The sequence below is a fragment of the Bombus affinis genome, unplaced genomic scaffold, assembly GCF_024516045.1.
Source record: "Bombus affinis isolate iyBomAffi1 unplaced genomic scaffold, iyBomAffi1.2 ctg00000128.1, whole genome shotgun sequence".
NCBI lineage: Eukaryota > Metazoa > Arthropoda > Insecta > Hymenoptera > Apidae > Bombus > Bombus affinis.
The window spans coordinates 156,739-177,358 of NW_026108856.1; the positions used below are offsets into that span (position 1 = coordinate 156,739).

General features: G+C 36.4%; 1 long non-coding RNA gene across 1 annotated transcript; it reads right to left on the reverse strand.

Annotated features, from left to right (window-relative positions):
- Positions 1–14,900: 14,900 nt before the first annotated feature.
- On the reverse strand, positions 14,901–20,031 carry LOC126927533 (uncharacterized). The gene is made up of 4 exons (XR_007715568.1): positions 19,770–20,031; positions 19,087–19,641; positions 17,500–18,295; positions 14,901–16,626 (listed from the first exon to the last, which is right to left on the reverse strand). It is a non-coding gene; the product is annotated as an uncharacterized LOC126927533 (long non-coding RNA).
- Between the last annotated feature and the right edge of the window lie 589 nt (positions 20,032–20,620).

A 20,620-nucleotide genomic window follows, 5' to 3' on the forward strand; every position in this document is an offset into this window, starting at 1 on the left:
GTCGTTTTTGCCGTGATCATAGTCAGATCAAAGGGATACGCGCGACACAAAAACTCGTAAAATCGCGTTTTGTTTGGCCTGCGCTAAACAAAGATTGCCAAACATGGACACGGCAATGCATCCCGTGTCAACAATGTAAAATAACGAGACACGTATCAACGCCGACCGGAACATTCGGGGAGCTCGCAGGACGATTCAAGCATATACATTTAGACATTATCGTCATGCAATACTCACAAGGCTGCCGATATTGTCTAACATGTATCGATCGTTTTTCACGTTGGCCCGAAGCGATTCCTATACCAGATATGGAAGCAACGACCGTTACCTCGGCTCTTCTTTCCACATGGATAGCGCGGTTTGGCGTCCCAGCAAAAATAACAACAGATCAAGGACGCCAATTCGAATCCAATCTTTTCAAAGAACTATGCCGGATGCTCGACATTAAGCATTTGCGTACCACAGCCTATCACCCCGCGTCCAACGGGATGGTAGAGCACTTCCACCGGCGGCTTAAAGCCGCAATCAAATGCCACAATTCGAGCAACTGGGTCGAAAGCCTTCCCATAGTTCTTCTAGGCATTAGAACCGCTATCAAGGAAGACCTGAGCGCAACGGCAGCCGAAATGATTTATGGTACGGGTATACGATTGCCAGCGCAATTTTTGTACCAGCAAAACAACCGGCCAATGCGGAATTCGCAAACCGTCTGCGAGAGCGAATGAGCAAGATTAGACCTCTGCCGATTTCACAACACGGCGAAAAGAAAACGTTCATGTTCCGCGATTTAGAAACGTCGCCGTACGTTTTCGTACGTCACGATGCAATCGGAGGCCCACTGCAACCACCGTACGATGGCCCCTATCAGGTTATACAGCGTGGGGAGAAAACCTTTACCATACGGGTGAAGGACAAAAGCGTGAAAGTCTCCGTAGACCATCTAAAACCCGCCTTCATCGTGTCGGAAGATATTGAGCACCTAGAAAGGAGTGCACAAACCCACGACGTGTTTGTACCTAGAAAAATCTTCCGACCGCAAAGCAGCGAGCAAGCGCAACAAAGCGATGGAGACGCAAGAGCCCATTACACCACGCGTTCGGGCAGGAGAGTTCGTTTTCCTGACCGCTTTCAAGCGGGTTGCATCGACAATTAAATATTTATCCCTTCCGTGTTAGTAAGCTGATGAATCTTTTGATTGTGGCTTGCAAGAATAATAGTAGATTAGTTTAATTCTACCCAGTTAATTATTCATACAGAAATATGTTGTTACAAAATTTATGCTATGAAATTTTGAACACATTTTATATTTTACGAGAGGAAACTCTCGACACGTCTTGTCCATCTGAACGTTTCTCAAACGTGCACGAAATCTTTTTCCATTTTATTCGACGTCAGAGATACTTTTTTTTAACGTCGGTCTTGAATGATACATTAGAGATAATATATACACATCCTGCCCTTTCTTACCAAAATATCGCCCAGAGCCAACGAAAACATGTAGATAGTGGATGTATTCTTTGCAGCCGAATCCGCACCCAATGCAATCATCATCATTCCGTTCCCAAATACACCCACTATCAGGATTATTAAGAATATTCCAGGTACTATGTAAGTTTCTGGGCGATGGATGTACGGAATGTAGCCACTCTCTTGGACCAAGCTCGTCACATTCGAATTCATAGCCATCTGTAAAAGAATAAATCCACGTCTTTTCCATTCTTGAATATTCAACCGCAGTCACTGCAATTTACTCCCTTTTACCGCGTTAAGGACAACTTGAAATTCTTCAACATTTTTCCAACAAATTTATTTAGTTTTCCGCGGAATAACAAAGCAAACTATGCGTTATGTATTTTATTTTCATTTTCAAACGTTGAACGCGCGTGCTAACTCTATTCGTTACGCGTATACATTTTTATAGAGAGACAAGATTTTATTTGTCAATGAAATTAAACATGAATTTCATCAATCAGATATTTCTATTTATTTTAATTCGATCGATTGCTCTTCGACAAATTGCGCCGGTTGTCCATCGTTATTTCCTCACGCTGCTTCCACGTCTAACTATCGAATGATTGGATAACAATTTTTCATCGAGCCGGAGAATCGGTAGGATTTCGACGATCAACTACTAGTTCAAAAATTGAAACGATACCAATAAACGTGCCTTTCTCCCTCGTAAAACTATACAGTCATTTGAATGTATTGTAAACGTTCTACTTTTCGTGTATTCCCATGGAGGTTAGCTAAATTGGTATGTGGACGAATGTGAATTTACGTGTGTGTTTATCACTGGAAATAAAACGAAAAGACTGCACATTCCCGTGGAAGGTAGATAGGCAAAGAAATTGTCCATTTCTTTTGATATTTCAAGAAAACTACCTCGACACCTGTGTGCGCGTTTTAAACAAATTATTTGCCCAATGGCACGTGATAATACCCTGTAATCGGAAGCTTTGTAGTTTGCAGCGATAAGGAGACTATACGAATATATTTAAATTGTATTTCGGCTCTGTAGTTATTGGGAAAATTGGAATATTTATAGAAAACTTTTATGAATATTATGTGTTTCATATGAAATTATTATAGTTATATCGGTAAGGTTTGAAAGAAATCTGTAAATGTATATAGAAACTACAAGACATACACTTAAATCGTCGCGTGCCACTAATATTTCGTAGCGATCACAATATTTATTTAAATAATTCATCATGTTGTTAAGCCTAAATATTCAGTCAGACTATTTTTAACATTCATTATGTGTTTAAAATAAGTGTTTATAATATATACTAATTTTTGTATTAAGTATTTTAGTATTTTTCAAGCAATTTTTTATTATCATGTAATTTTTATGTCATGTATACATTTTTATATTATGTACGTATAATAATGTCCCATTAATAGTTCTAATTAAATTCCAAACTGTTTTATATAACACAGACAATATATGCATAAAAGTTGTCTACGATAAATATTCAAATATATGCAGCGTGGCGAACCACTGTAGGTAAAAGAAGCAAAGAGAAAAGATGTATCATTCGATACCAGATGGATTTCTTTTCACGTGAGGGAAAAAAGGTCCCTTTTACGAGATGAGTGCGATTTCCCTCAGTTATTGATTAAATTTTTGTCTCGACGTTTTAATATCATTCGCCAACAATGCCGCAAAAATCCAATGTGTATTCTTTAAAATAGAAAAACACAGGTAGAGCGACGAGGAAAACGAAGCTCGCACACCCAACAAGCGACATTTCATTGAAATATTGTAGTATCGTGGACAAAAGGCCTAAGATATCGGCCGAATCGTAAACAATGTCGCGAGAGCCGCGGCATCGTCGGGTACATCAATGTGTCGTCGGTCCTTTCAAGTGAACAGTTTCGTGGAAAAGGCCTGCGTGACCCTGGCCACGGGCGTTTTCGGGACACGTGCGCGATAGGGCGGGAAAAGACAAAGAGATGCTAAAGGGAGTGTTAGTTGAGCCGCCGGCGAGAACGAATGCAAAAGGCGTACAGTATGAGTTGAGAAGCGAGAGCGTGCGAGTGCAGATGCCGAAGACGAGAGTTGTAGAGCTGCTAGCGTTGTAGAGAGATCGAGTTGTTAGAGTTATAGAGTTGCGAGAGTGATTTGAGCGGAATAAGACTTTTGTGTTTTAGTTCAAGTTGAACATTTATCGTTCTCTGTCCAATTAATCTCTGTTATTTTCATTTATCTTAATAAATAGTATTAGGAGAATTTTACAAATCTAAATTATTCTAATCCTATCCTTTTTCCGATACTACAATATTAGTTTTTTTTTCCATGAAAAATATTTCTATAAATAACATTTATGCATCCCTATAAATTCCATTAGTATATAAAATATATGGCTTGTTTGTTCGTGGTCCGTGTTTTCCTCTATTTAAACACGACAAGAGAGTAATGAAAACGAAAATAACTTCATGTAAGACAATCTGACGGCACGTTCAAATACTTTGGCGTCTGCATATTTTCCACGATACTTTTTTCAAGCGAACGAACATCTTGTGTATTCACTTTTGCATCGTCTGTTTGTTATTTCCAGCAAGTTACAGACGAAGTTGCAATATCACGGTTCCATCGCTTCAGCATCCTGTTTTCGAATTAATGTAGTTGAGCCACCCGCGTCAGATGGATATATATCCGTGTACCACCTTATGTAAAATATTTTTCCAACGTCTGCTTTTTAAATTTCGATCATATATATGCTTTTGTAAAGCACAAATTTGTTTGAACTTTCGAGTTATTTCCTCGCTCGTTGAATAGTTAATCTACAGTAGTAATAGCGTTGTATGTTGAAACAAGTATACCTTAAATATATAATTAATGGTAAACACGGTTTTATAATACTAACAATATTGTAGTTCATTAATATAATGCAAAATTGCAACTGTAAATACTATATTGCAAAGAATAATTTTAGCTATTGAATATTAATACCTGTTTAAGGTAATTGTTAATTGCAATAGATACCTTCTAGCCTGTTCCAAGTTTTACCAATCTAATCACGATAATCGAGTCTCATTACTAGCGAAATTTCCAAATGTTCCAAAGGGTATAATACTCAACGATAAATTAGCACGAGGACATTTTGAACGTAATTTTTTCGTGGTTTACCACGCGGCGCGTTTCAGTAAAATTTGTTAATTGCTACAAGGAAATTCACGCTGCGTGCCAAAATTTTCAGACGTTTCCAATTTCGAGCTCTTTTGCAATCAGCTGAAAGCTGGATAGGCACAAAGGGGACGTAACTATGAAATTTTCTCTCAGCGTATACACGAGATACAAGAGTTCTTGGGGATCAAGCATGAAGATTAGGGGAAACTATAGTTAGCGCAAACGGGTAAACGTTGTACGCGATTGCAAAGATAAGACACGAACGTAAGCGAAAATGCTCATTAACGAAGTATAATATACGTTGAAGATTGCACGTTAGAATTGCAAATTGCGACGTTGTATCTTCCTGATCTGAAAACGCCAACATCTTAGAAAACCCTTTAAAGGAGAAGAAAACATTGGTGCTGGTGAAACGATTCAAGAATGCAATATACTGGAATTATATTCGTGTAATTGTCTTTTAACTCCGCTTTCCATCCTGTTTTCTTATTCCTTTTTATCTTCCCAGGTCTTTAAATAAGTCTCTTCTATATTTATCCTTCAAAATATTTTAGTTGGAAATGGACAGAAATAAGCCTTGCGCTATAGTGTCATTTTTCATTTTCCGATACGCCGTTCCTTTTGTCCCATGCAAAACCCACGCGTCCATATCTGGATGTTCGATAACGAATCGCGGCACAATAAAAACTAATCAGATCGATCGCTTTGCTATATGACCTTTCTACCATTTTAAATTGATATAAACTCAACGACAGCGAGAACTTCGAACGCTGCACGGTACGGCATTTAGATGAGAATTTAGGACAAAAATCAGAATTTGCTGGCCGCGTTCGCACGCTTGCGGGCTACGTTTGCACGTTTGCAGGCCACGTTCTCAGGTTCTACAGTGCGGCGTTTGAATGAGGATTCGGGACAAACATTTTAAAAATACATATAATATGCAGTTTTCCAGAAACTTAATATCAGGGAATTCGATGTGAATAAAAGTCTGTTTACCAAATATCCCTTAGTATTTTCCCTACTTCCTGGTTCAGTTCAAATATTATAATTATTTATTGTTTTTGTCTAGTCCCTTTTTCTAAATTAAAAAAAAAAGATTTTTTGTCAGATATTATAGACATCTAGTAAAGAACAGAGTTTTCATGTAAAAAATTCTGTTGAGACAAGTGTGGTAAAGAATCAGCCTGCGTGACGCTGTTGAGAACTGTTCGACTCGAAAATGCTCGTCGATGCTATTTCGAAACTTCATATTCTGACGAGAAATCAATACAAAAGTAATTAGAATAGAAGCTACTATAATAGAAGCTACAAATTGTTTAGAAAGTCAATTTTCCATGGAAAAAGGTTACTATTGTTGACATGTATAGCATCAGTCCTCAACTACCTAATGGTAAAATGAAATGGTTCAATATAAAAATTTACAGCTGGAAAGATAATTCCAGATTGACTATCATAATGTAAGGGTTTATAATGTAAAGTAGCAGCATTCAAAAGAACAAATAATTCTGAAGGCAAGCTGAATACGTAATTCCAATTTCTAAAAGTTTTTTCAGTTTCGTACCAATATAGACGACTGTTATCGAAAAAATTTTTCAGAAGTCGAACAATGAAAGTTGATAGAGTTGGTCAGTTTAATTTCCGCGTGAATTGAATGTGTAATAGATGTCCTGATACTAATCGAATACTAACGATATCGCTTTAACGATACTTGAAAAGGAGTTCTAGCTCTTCTAATGAAGTAAAACGCAGATACACACGAATTAATGAAATCTCGTTCTACATCGTTTGATTTCCAAAGGAATTTCTTATCTTCTTAGGAAACAGTGTTTTATACGTAGTAACGATACCATCGATGAACGTATGTGTAAATTTCACGAGCTGAGTCGCGTATCTTGCACGATCGTATTCTTCGAAACTTTATGGCTCCCCATAACGATTCTCCCGTCTGTGAAACTACGTATTGTCTTGCTTCGTTACCGGCGAAGTTAAACGTGGTGTCGAAGTGATATTTCACGGAGTTGATAAATAAGAGAAATGGAACGAAATCGACTGCGTTCGAAAGAAATTGCACCATCTGAGTTTAATTTATCCACGTCGCAGAAGCGCTGAAACCTCGTTATTTCACAAACATTTCCAACGATTTCATCACGCTTTCGTGATTTCGTGACTGGTAATATATTCCTTTCGATTCCCTATTTGTAGAATTTTACGAAGATCTCTGCAGCTTCAGCGCGATGTTCCATGTCCCATGAATCAGACTAGATTTACGCCTGAACTTCGTGAACGAGTTTGAAGCGAATACAACGTGTGACGAGTTTCGTGCCATGCGTTAAAAGAGTCCAACTTAGTTTTCAAACAGTCAGTGAAACGTAAAGCAACCCTGGCCATGGTATAAAAGGATATACAGGGTGTTAAAGCTGTGGACGATATTTATAGGATTTTATATATTACGCGTCAAACGTGAAGATAATGAAAAAACGCTTATATAGAAAAATATTATTCGAGGCTTATTTTTTAATATAGATAGTTGGTTACACGAATTATTTTCGAAATAAATATTTATCCAGGATAGTTATCCGAAAATCATTTTAAATTCACCGATAGCTGCATAGATCGATGAATCAGCTGATGAAACTTTCTCTTCATTCTATTCACATCTCGCGTTTCTCATTTTGAGTTAAATAGAAATTAAGTATATAACAATGGAAATTCTATCGTCGTTTATTTTCTCAGGAACAAGGGACGTAAAGTTCGAGTAAAATAAAGAGAAAAAGCCGTAATTCATAAATTTTTACCGCAAAATTGAATTGTTTATGAATTGAAAAATAAGCTGTAAATCTTTTTGTGTATGAATATTTTGACCCGTTGAATGATACACTATAAATATCGCCCACTTTTCCTCATCACTCCTGCTCGGGCAGCCGAGGAGGACGGACGTGTCTAGACGGTCGTCCTCTCCAGGTATAAGTGAACAGGGAAAAAGTGCTTCAAAGTAATAGTGCTGCAAAGTGATAGTGAGGAGGAAATAAAATAGCAATGCAGATACCAATTATAAACATAGCAACAAAAGGAGAAACATATTATATAAAAAAACAAACAAATTAACATGGAGACAGAAGAAACAAAAGAGCAGCGGGGACAGGAAGAGAGCAATCCAGATTATGAAAGATACTATCAGGACGAAAGCTGGAAGCTAGCGAAGGCTAGCAAAAAACGCAAAACAACTCCAGACATGAGTGCCGTAGGAAACCCAGCTACAGAAAAGCAGCGATGGCTGCAAGAATTACCACTAAGCAACTCCTTCAGCTCACTAACAGAAGAAACAGACGCTGACCCCATAAATAAAACCACAATCCAAACAAATCATATTACAAAACCACCACCAATTTTTGTTGAGGCCCAAATAATAGACCCGCTCATCGATCTACTAAATAATCTAGACGAGAAAAACAACTACACAATAAAGCAAACAAAACTGGAACAAGTAAAAATTCAAACAAACACCCCAGAAACATTTAGGAAAGTTATAAAAGCATTAAAAGAAAAAAATGCTATTTACCACACGTATCAGCTAAAAACTGAAAGGAGCTATAAAATTGTCATAAGAGGATTGCATCCTAAAACGAACATACATAAACTAAACGATGAGTTAGCAAAAATTGGTCATCAAACAAGAACAATAAACAATATAACAAGATTCGACACAAAGCAACCATTACCACTATTCTTAATAGAACTGGAACCCAGAAACAACAACAAGGAAATATATGATATCAAACAAATACTAAACACAATAGTAACAGTGGAACCGCGACACAAAAAAGATATACCTCAATGCATGCGGTGTCAACAATACGGACACACTAAAAATTATTGCAACAGAAGCCCAGCTTGCGTCAAGTGCGCAAAAAACCACTTAACTATACACTGCCCATATTCTGGAAAAATAGAAAAAGTTAAATGCTACAACTGTAACGGAAATCACCCAGCCAGCTATAAAGGATGTGAAGTAAGAAAACAATTACAACGTAAACTGTTCCCGCCCCTACGAAGCAGGACAATCACTAACACACAAGCCCAACAGGACAGCACAAAACCTGAAATAATACCAAATACAGAGCAAGCAACAAACACCAAACCTATCAGCACCAACACCATTGGTGGTCTAAGCTATGCTCAAGTAGCCAGCCAATCAACACATACACACAACCAATACCACAGCAATAGTAACAATGACACTGCAGAAATCAATGAACTGCTCAAACAATCCATAAAGAACACCGAAATGCTAACCAGAATGATAAGCGAACAAAACGCAGTACTCAGACAGAAAACCCAACAAATCACAGTCATGCTACAACTAATTACAAACGTGCTAAGCAAAAAATAAAAACGGACACTCTAAAAATAGCAGCCTGGAACTCAAACGGCCTACAACAACGGGCCCTCGAAATTAAAACATTCATATACAATAACAATATAGACATACTACTTGTCTCAGAAACACACTTCACTACAAAAAGCTACTTGAAAATACCATACTACACCATATATGATACAAACACCCCTCAGGAAAAGCTCACGGAGGGACAGCAGTGATAGTCAGAAACGATATCAAACATTATCTACACAGCCAAGTTAACAAAGAATATTTACAAGCAACCACTGTTACAGTTCAAACTAGCAGCAACTACTTCCAGTTGTCAGCAGTATATGTGCCTCCGCGACACAAAATAACAACACAAATGTGGGAAGAATACTTCCAGGACCTAGGGGACAAGTACATCGGAGCGGGAGACTACAACTCAAAGCACACGCTCTGGGGGTCAAGAAACATTACACCTCGAGGCAGAACACTGGAAAAATACATTAGAAATAATAACCTCAATATATTATCCACAGGAACACCGACACATTGGCCGACTGACCTGAACAAAAAACCAGATCTTCTGGACTTTGCAGTTACAAGGGGACTAAACACAAATAAACTAAAAATAACACCCAACCTCGAGCTCAGCTCCGATCATACACCCATAATAATTGAATACAGAAACAAACCAATACACTATAGCAAACCAGAAACACTATGCAATAAAACCACCAAATGGCAAACTTTCAAAGAAATAATAGAAAGCAAAATAAACTGCAATATCCCGTTGAAAACTCCTGAACACATAGAACAGGCAGTAGCAACATTGACAGCAACTATTCAAGAAGCAGCAAGGACAACAACTACACCCGAAACAACCAGCAGACAAACAATAACAATCCCGCAAGAAATACTCGACAAAATCAAAGAAAAAAGAAAAGCAAAAGCAAAATGGCAAAAATACAGAACCCGAGAAAACAAAAAACACTTAAACAAACTTGCAAAGGAAATAAAAAACAAAATAAAGGAGCACAACGATAACGAATTCGCAAAGTTCATAGGGACACTCTCCACACACGAGAACACCAACTATTCACTATGGAAAGCCACGAAAAAAATAAGGAACCCAATAATACCCGTCCCGGCAATCAGAAAAGCAGATAACACATGGGCAAGGAGCAACGAAGAACAAGCTGAAGAATTCTCCAACCACCTCTGCAACACATTCACACCACACATTATCAACAACAGCAACCTCAAAAGTCATACGGAGGAGGATCCACAAACCACTATTACCACAACCGACAAGGAATACACCATACCTAAAACATCAGCACAAGAAATTAAAAACATAACTGATAAAACAAAAAACAACAAAGCACCAGGAATCGACCTAATCAATGGCAAAATCTTGAAAAACCTTCCGCCAAAAACAATAAAACTAATGACAATAATATTCAATGCAATTCTAAGAATTCAACACTTCCCCAAACCATGCAAATTAGCACAGATCAAAATGTTACACAAACCAGGCAAAGACCCACACCAAACTGCATCTTACAGACCAATATCACTGCTTCCAGTATTTTCCAAAATACTGGAAAAAATAACATATTGCCGGATAGAAACAATAATAGAGACAAAAAAACTAATACCGGATCACCAATTTGGTTTCAGAAACAAACACTCCACGATAGAGCAAATGCACAGGCTTATAAACGAAATAATAGTAGCACTAGAAAACAAGGAATACTGCACAGCCCTCTTTATAGACATAGAGAAAGCATTCGATAAAATTAACCATGAAAGTCTACTACAAACAATTAGGAAACAATTCCCGGAGCAAATACACCAATTAATAAAATCCTACCTAAGCAGCAGAACCTTCGTAATAAAAATCAAGGACACATATTCTCAAGTTAAAGACATCAAGGCCGGGGTACCACAAGGAAGCGTTCTAGGCCCAATACTATACACAATATACACGGCGAACATACCAACAACTACGAACAGTACAGTATTGACATTCGCGGACGACACAGCTATACTAGTCAGGCATACTAACCCAGAAACGGCAGTCAAAATACTACATGAACATATCATAAAAGTAGAAAATTTGTTACGTCGCGTAAAGAGGTCCGCGCGACGTCTTCTATTGTCTGACCGTAACGGCCCAAGCGCCGTTAGAGAAACCCTCAATAAACCTAAGGCCCACTATAAACCAAGTCTCATTAGCTTGCAGGAATCTTGAATCCTGTGGGTTTATCTGTGGTACTTAAACAAGTCATTAGGTTTATTGAGAGTGTTTAAAGATTACGGAGAAAGCTGGTATTTATAACGGGAAAAACTGGTAATTTTATGATAGGGAAAACCAGGCATTTATAGAATAGAAATGTCTGGATTTTTCCATGAGTCATGCCGATTGGATGTTTACATCTCCCGTCTTCAAGCGTTAACGTCTTAACCAATGGGTAGCGCAGATCCTTGTTCTCACCTTCCTAACTAAAAATGTAAGCAACGAATCCGCGTTCTTCGCTTAAAGGACACACCCATACCGAGCTTTCTTCCGTAATCACATCAGAACGAACATCAGAGTATTTCTTCGGCTCTCACGGTGCCTATATCTCTCAGAGTTTCCTACCACTCTCAAAGTGTCTACACGGTCTAAAACTCCTATCGTTATCTCATCTAAGAATAATCCTTCTCTTCATTATCTGTATCTTAACCAACGGTGTTACTACTTTGTGTGATTGTGTAAAGTGTTGGAAATATATATACTTTAATTCTATGAACCACAGTGTTATACTAACTGAATCACCCCTATTATCCTAATCGAAATCAGGGGATCGAACTATTCGTGGTGTCGATTATCCTAATCGTAACGGGAATTTACGACTCCCGTTGACGCGTATTCTAACGACCGCGTCTCACCGCGATAGCTCGAAAATAGAAAATTGGCTACAAGAAAAACAAATAAAAGCAAACCCCAATAAATGCAACCATATTACATTCACGCTACGAAAAAAGATACCACCAAACATCCTATTGAACGGCACGCATATAACGCAAACAAAGCATGTCAAATACCTAGGACTCCACTTAGATCAACAACTCACCTGGAAACTACACATCAAATCAATAGTAGAAAAAATACAGAAAACAAGGAGACAAATGCATTTGCTAACAAGCCGAAAATCTAAACTAAGCACAGAAAATAAATTAAAAATATATAAAACGATCATAAAACCAATCTGGACGTACGGAATACCATTATGGAGGACGGCAGCAATGAGCCATATAAACAAAATAGAGGTAATACAGGCTAAAATCCTCAGAACAATAGTAAACGGACCTTGGTACGTCAGAAACGAAGATATACGAAGGGACCTGGGAATGCCAACGGTCAAGGAAGAAATTAGCAGATATTTCGAGAAATATAAATCAAGAATAGCAACACACCCAAACCGGCTAGCTGCGGAAACATACAAAATCATAAATATGGACAGAAGACTAAAAAGGAAGCACCCAGCAGACCTTATAAAGGACATAACCTAACAAACACGAGGATGGTACCCCGCTGGGGGTAGCCACCAACATGCTAATTTAACCGTTAAAAAATTCCACCAAATGTCCAAATTGGACAAATTGTGAATTTCAATAAATAAATAAAAAAAAAAAATTTACGAAGTCTTTGGCGAATCGAGTTACCGATAAACAGGACACATCGAGTTAAGTCCGTTCGACTCTATTTTACAAGATAACCAAACACGAAATCGTTCGTAAAATTCTAATATCATTAGAAATAATTGCAGGCACATTTGCAGCTTACAGAGGAGTTACTTTAATAATTTTTAACGGAAAATCGGTCCGAAATAAAAACTACGAGATAATTCTCGACAATAGATTTTTAGATAGACTTTTAGATTTGACGATAATTAATATATAGAATAAAAAGTAGTGCGGAATATAGAAAATAATTTGATAATCGAAGGATACAAAAGGATCTGACAATTAAATATTTCGTTTATGACGAATCATCGAACTTGTGAAAATTTTAAAGATACAAAAATGCAGACAAATATTGAAAAATATGTGGTATAACCAAAGTAGAGTATTCTTTCCAATATTTATGATAATTTTGAGATTAAGATGATTTATGGTGTTCTGAAGATGAAACAAATCTCCGTTTACATTTAATTGTTGTATACGTATCTTTAAGAAATATGTGTTTGTGGATCAACTTGACCGAGAAATCTGCCAATTATAAGTTCAAAAGTAGTGTGATTTTTCATGAACCATACGAAAAAGATTTTGTCGTGCGGGGTAAAAAAATAGAGCGCAACATATATGTACGCAAATACGTGCAGCAGAAGAAGTGGCGAATAATTCATAGGCAAACATTTTTTGCTCGGCCAGAGTGTTCTAACACGCGAATATATAGCCAGACTTGCAAGTAGTTTTCTAATTTTAAACATTAATGCCTTGGGTCCGACAATGTGTGATCACGATGCTGTTAACGTCGTTTTAAATTAACAACGTGGTCATTTGCAACGTGCATCCATTTTCACGAGTAATTCCTATTGAATTATCGTCGAACCACTGTCTTTTCTTTGCATCGCGCTTTCGAGACAATATTCTTCTGTAAATTATCCATTAACGAGTTTCCTCAATATAGTATGTGTGTTGCGCGAAACATGTTAAAACTTGATTAACCCTATATCAAAAGAAAGACTGGCGATTATATTGGGAAAATTTGACAGAAATCTGAAAATGTTTACGAGCAAGGGATTACGAGCTTCATAAAAGGCACCGACGTATTTGAACAGTCGTTTTTCGTTATATTAGACATCATCCTTTGTTTCTTCAAACAGAAAATTCATATGCATGAAACTACCCCTCAAAACGATTGCGAGTAGATTTCATATTCATTTAAAATTTTGCAAATATTACAGTCTCATTACAATGCTAATAAAGTTTCGAAATGTTTTATACGACACACGTACAAGTGGTTTGATAATTCTCCGAACACTTTCATGAACCATCGTATTTTACCCGATACTACGTATAGTGTGCAAAGAAATACAGCGAATAATATTGCAATGTACGCGAATAATTTGATAGAAATTATATTCTGACTAGGTCCGATATTTCATGGCATTTAAAATACGGTCGAAAAAATTCGTGTAAATGTGAACCGTCGAGTTGATGGTCATATAAATTGTATTTCACGAATTGTAGTTCGTGCACGAAGAGCGAAATTAAACTCAGCTGCTTATACGTGACAAAATTAATACGGATGGAAGGGAATTTTGATTAAAACTAAGGAAAAAATTCGACTGGAATAAGCTCGAATAAAGCCTTTGATTTATCAACCTATGATCATCGAAGCGAAGAAGCGTTTGCAACAAAAATGGAAAAACGAATATGTATAGAGAAACTAGCGCATGTATGGAAAGTAGAGCGAGGGAAGAAGTTTCTAGTTATTTTGTTCGATAAGAGTTTCGGCGAATCGGCGTGGCTTGCCGCTTGCGGCAAATTTCCAGTTTATTAGATGAACATGCAGAAATCTGCATGATAAGAAAACTCTGTTAATTTTAATTCGCCTGGCGTAAGAAAACTACGGGAATAAAAAAACATTTTCTACTTCTTCGCAACTAATTTTTCAATTTATCTGAATCGGCAGCCACTCGCTTATTTATGAAAGGAATAATTCCATAACGCGAATTTTAATCACTTTGAATTGTTCTAAAATTAAATTCGTAACAAAGTTCTCTATTTATATTTAAGTTTATCGAGAGAGCTAGTTGTTCCATCTAAAGAACTGTGTTAATATTAAATACCAAAGTAGTTTCCAGAGGTAGGAGAAAATCAAAGGTAAAGGGAAATCAAGCAGGAAGATTATATCAAGAAGTAATGTATTCCGTGACCGTCAGTTAAGCGTACAGTGGTTGCTTCTCGTGTCAACTAAGTTTGACATAGTACCTCAAGTTTTTTGGAAATGGTGTTGCTAACACTTACCGTTTCTCATTTGCATCAAACTAGGTAAAGGTGGGCCTTGGTAAACTGCTGAATAAATTTATTTTAGATTAGCAAAATAAAAAGTGGCGAGTCATTACTGTCTCTCTCTTTCTCTCTCTCTCTCTCTCTCTCTCTCTTTTATTTTGAGTTTAGAAATGTTTAATAAATACTTACAGTCGATGGATTTGTTTGCTTTGAATCTCTTACGTAGATTGCCAAAAGAACAGTTAAATTTGATGGGAAACTAATAATACCACATCAAACACGACTATTTATTCACATGGCACACGTCATACTAATTATTCGAGAAATTCTATTATAATAATTGTCTCCTCTAAATTGTTTTTTACGATGTTACTTGAACAACGTGCACGTGTTACTTCGACAATCTGGACTTTTACGACATTTCCAAATTTTTCAATGCCAGTTGTGGTTAACAGCTGGACGTTTTATTGCTAAGATTTTCCGCTGAGATTGCGTCGTGCAAGGTCCTTTAATACGCACAAGAAATACGAAAAGCGGCAGTAAATCGAGACTCACGGGAATCCATAAAAAGGATTCACAGAAACCTTACGATACCCTTGACGTTTCCAAATTTCGTAAGTTTACCGCGATCTTCGCGATTAAAAACGTATGTAGCTCCTTCTATTTATTGTACGAAGGGTAAGCTTGCTCCTCCTTTCTGTGTAGAAGAAACTGGAAAAAAAGAGAGTATCAGTCCCTCTTTGGACTTTGTCCCTTTAAATAAGATGCAAATAAACCCGAAATAAATTATTCCAGAGCTCTCTTATACAGTTGGATCTTATTATTAAAATTTTGTAAGTCACGCGAGACACAAATTGTTGCTGTTAAATTCTCATGACGAATAGTAAAGAGCTTGTTAAGAAAAAAAAGGGCGGAGCCTCTTGTAGCTCTGGAATATTTAATTCTGTTCTTTTGTTTATCTTTAACAAATGTACGTGATTTATCCAGGATTTTAAAATGATTGGTAAATACTTTCTTACTATTCCTGGTATTCGGCTTCGAGCTGTTCGTTGGACGTTGAGTGAAATCACTCGAAGTCACGAAAGTCACTCGATTATCGAGTACCCTCAGCATCTAGCGAAAAGAGTAGAACGGTGAATACGCTGTAGACCTTGTCAAATAAACAGGGGCTTACGAAAGTATTGTATCTGAATACGTCTCATAAAAAAAATTTTATAAACATGTTGCGTGTATTATAAATTATTTTATCTGTTAAATTGCACATTTTCCTTAGCAGATTTAATTTTATAAAGTTACATACCGCTTGTCTCGCACCATTTTAATTTTCTTACCCTTATATCCACGTTCCCATTGATTATTCGATGCAGAGATAAACCTAGCGTCACGATTAATTAAAAGAATCATATTAAATCCATTCAGCCATTGTATCATGTCCATATTATCATAATCATCGTACTATATTTCTACTATATTTCTGTGATATCTGTTGAAATATTATCTTCCACTTTATCCTATATATTATCTTCATTTAATATCTACCCAAGTATAAATATACGCTGATTCATTAATATTACAGCAAAGCACGGCTTCCTTGATGACGGTCAAATATCAGCACACGTTCCTTGAAACATAATAACTTTATTAAAATCCAGCCAAGCGACTTCATCTTTTTGGGGAAGTTAGAAAGATTAGATTACTGGATGACGTGTAAAGATAATTTGAAGAAATAGCAATACGGTTGGAATTTCGAAATAGGAAGTAAAGGTCACTTTTTACGTCTTTTTTATCTGGGCCTGTAGTAAAATTTAAACAACACATATTATATCAGTTAGACTAGACTACGGATTTTTATATAAATTCATATTTTCGAGAATGCAATTAAGAGAGAAGAACCTCGGTAGAAAATTGTTTTACCTAACAAGTATTAGAGAAATCATAGTACTTTGAATATTTTAACTATTTTTTATATTATTATATATATAACGTTCAATAATTGGATAGTTCCGGGATCGATTCTGAAGTCTGAAAATCGAGTTTTTTTTATTATGAAATAATTAAAAATACAAAAATAAACAACAATTAATATGCGTCTATAACAATAAATAACGATAATTATCAACACGGGAAATAACAAGTCTTTGGTAGAATGTTTACCTGAAAATCGAGAATCGATTTTCAACGTCCTCAGCTACCGATATTTCTTCTTCAATCTTTAAATCTTAAATCTTCAGTCTTTAAAATCTTAAATAACTATTCTGTAACCTTGCCTGTCTCTAATGTAACTCTCTGTCCGTCCGTTTGGGAAAAACGTGCTTCTTCAAATGGTCGTCCGTAAAACAAAGGAAGATCGTTCTATCCGTGAAACACAGCCTGTCGTGCTACCCCTAAAACAGAAAGAATCTCTATCCTACATGAACTCTAGGGAGTTTACATCTCCCCTCCTCGTGTTGATAATTACATCGTTAATTATCTTCTCTATAAGGGATCAGCTTACTTGAGTGGAAGAAATTCCCATCAGATCTCCGATTACCGTTATCCACTTCATATATGAAGTTTGAAATCCTTCTTAGAATTTTGAGAGGTCCTTTCCTAATTTCTTCCAGCTTATTTCTATTCATTTTGTTTCCGTTGTGGGTGAAGCCTATATCACCAATTTTAAATTCGTGTTCTCTTCTTTTTTTATCGTATTTTTGTTTGTTGAGTTCGAAATTTCTTGTTGAGTTTTTGAATGCTTCTCCTCTGTCTCTTTTTAGGTTTATCTTATTCTCCATTATTCCCTTAGGGACGATTTCAATCATTTTTCCATACAGTAAATGATTTGGGGCAAATCCCGTTATACTGTGTCTGGTGTTATTGTACTCTTCTGCGCTTTCTTCTGCGATTTTTGTCCAGTTTCTCTTTTTTTCGAATTGATCTTACATCTGATCCTGTTTACTAATGTCTGATTTACCCTCTCGTTTAGTCCATTGGAGGATGGACAGTCTGTCGAGGTGAAATTTAATTTAATGTTCTTCTTTCTCGCATACTCGAATTTCTTTGGATGTCATTACTGGGTATCGATCTGCACGGATAATTTTTATGGAATCAGTTTCTCCAATCTTCATATTGTCCCAAAATTCCCATTAGGTTATTTGTTGACTGTATACTTTCTCTTTCGATTTTATCTTGGATTTCGATAGGTAATCCAATGACAATCAGGTGCACCCTCACATCTTCAGGCATTCTTCTTTTTACTTCTTTTACTTCCAATATTAGTCGTTCTTTCTCTATTGTATATTCTATGAACGAACCTGAAAGGTATATAAAATTGTAAGCATATCGTATTACCGACCAACCTTTACTCTTAACCTTTGAGTGCTGAATACTCGCGGCCTATGCCGTCCGTACTTACAGCGCGTATCTAGCGCTGACGATCGCTATGGACGAAATAATTTTTCGGTAGATTGAACTCTGTTGATTGACTATTCAAAGCACAAATCGTTATAAGTTATAGCAATTCTTTTGCGCGATATTAAATGACTGAAGAAATTTTTTAATTATTTTTAATTATTTATTATAAACATTGAAATTTACAATTAACTAGAATTTGGGTAATAAACTAGAAAACTAAATTTAGTAAATAGAACACAAGTTAATAATTTAATTGTATGTGAAAATCTCAGTGCTTGAGAAAACTAACAAAACCATATGTAGAGTTTTCTTACAAGTGGTGATCACTTCAACAATAAGGAGACACTATTGGCATTTGTTTAATGCCGCAAGGAATGCATTTATATTTATTTCACACAAATGTAATAGTATTACTTCTACGTAGGTGTTTGGAACAATTGAGAAACCCATACATGTGTCGTTAGTCCATGCCAGTCACTTACAGAAAACGAGTATATATATCCTTAGTCCTTACTGATAGCTTTCACCAGACACCTATATGGGCCCACAGCACTCAAAGGATTAAAAGTTTTGAGAAATGCTTCCTCCAATCTTCCCAGTTGTCCTTCAGCTTTCAGCAGATTCCTTTGGTACCATCTTTCTGCTGTTTTTCCTAGATACTTTCTTAAACCTTTGACTTTTTCCTCATTACCTTTTATTTTGTATCTTTTGCATTCCTCTTCATGCTCCGATATCCAGTCTGTGGCTTTTCGAGTTCCTTCAAATTGTTCTATATTGAAGTTTATTTCCTCTATTTCCCTCTTATCTCATTTTCGGAGAGTCTCTAGAAGTTTTACCATGTCAATTTCCGTCTTTGTTTTTCTTGTGCGAGTTATTTCTGGTTCCTCTAAGACAATGTCTCGGAATGCGAAGCTTGAATCCGTATTGATATACAATGTTGCTGTCTCGTCATCTATTGTGAGTTTAATATTTCTACATTGGCCTACCTTGGTTAGACTGTTTGCGACCTTCTTCACTATTGGTAAACTGAATAATTGTTGATGGTACTTTTCTTCTTGATATTCCGGGGGGAAAATACAGCATATTTCGTCTTCTGGTCTTCTGATAGATTCTATATCTTCTCTATCTTCTACTGTTTTGCGTTCTCGTTCATGACGACGCGTAGGTTAACTTTCAGCAACATGGCGTAGGGAAAGTCGATTTATAAGGTTCAATAATTGGATAATTCAGGGATCGATTCTGAAGTCTGAAAATCGAGTTTTTTTATTATGAAGTAATTAAAAATACAAAAATAAACAATTAATATGCGTCTATAACAATAAATAACGATAATTATCTACACGGGAAATAACAAGTCTTTGATACAATGTTTACCTGAAAATCGAGAATCGATTTTCAACGTCCTTAGCTACCAATATTTCTCCTTCAGTCTTTAAAATCTTAAATAACTATTCTGTAACCTTATCTGTCTCTAATGTAACTCTCTGTCCGTTCGTTTGGGAAGAACGTGTTTCTTCAAATGGCCGTCCGTAAAACAAAGGAAGATCGTTCTGTCCATGAAACACAGCCTGTCGTGCTACCCGTAAAACGAAAAGAATCCCTATCCTACATGAACTCTAGGGAGTTTACATATATATGTATGTATATTTTGCGCAATTTTGCATTTTTAAATTTCCTCTAAATGCGCGAAAGTTCATAGTTCATGTACGTAGGAGGATAACGTTGTTCAGTTACAGATATGTTGAACATTTTATCGAAATTGGTTGATCAATGGAATCAAGTAACAGACATCGAAAGATCTTTGCTATTTTCTTCTTCTTTCGACTAATTGCAATTTCTTCGAAATCTTTTTACACTTGGTCTATTAAATTAATCCTTCCAAATTGTCAAAAAAGAAGAAAAATAATCATGTCATGTTACAGTGCTAATGAAATGAAATTTCAAAATGTTTCATGTAGCGCGTACAATATGGACATACAAGTTTCCTATTGAAAATGTCAAAATACTTATGAAAACTTTATATCACGTACGCTGTCCCGCTTATCGTGGCCAATTTAATTAATACGAAGCAAAGGATCGTAAGATCATCTTGAATCAGAAGACACACGGAAATTGGCAAGCGTAGACGGAAATTCGGGACGATAAGTCGAGACGAGAGCAAGGAAATTGAAGTAGAGCTGAGGCAGATACCAGTTGTGTGGAATAGAAAGGATTCCAAAATGGTA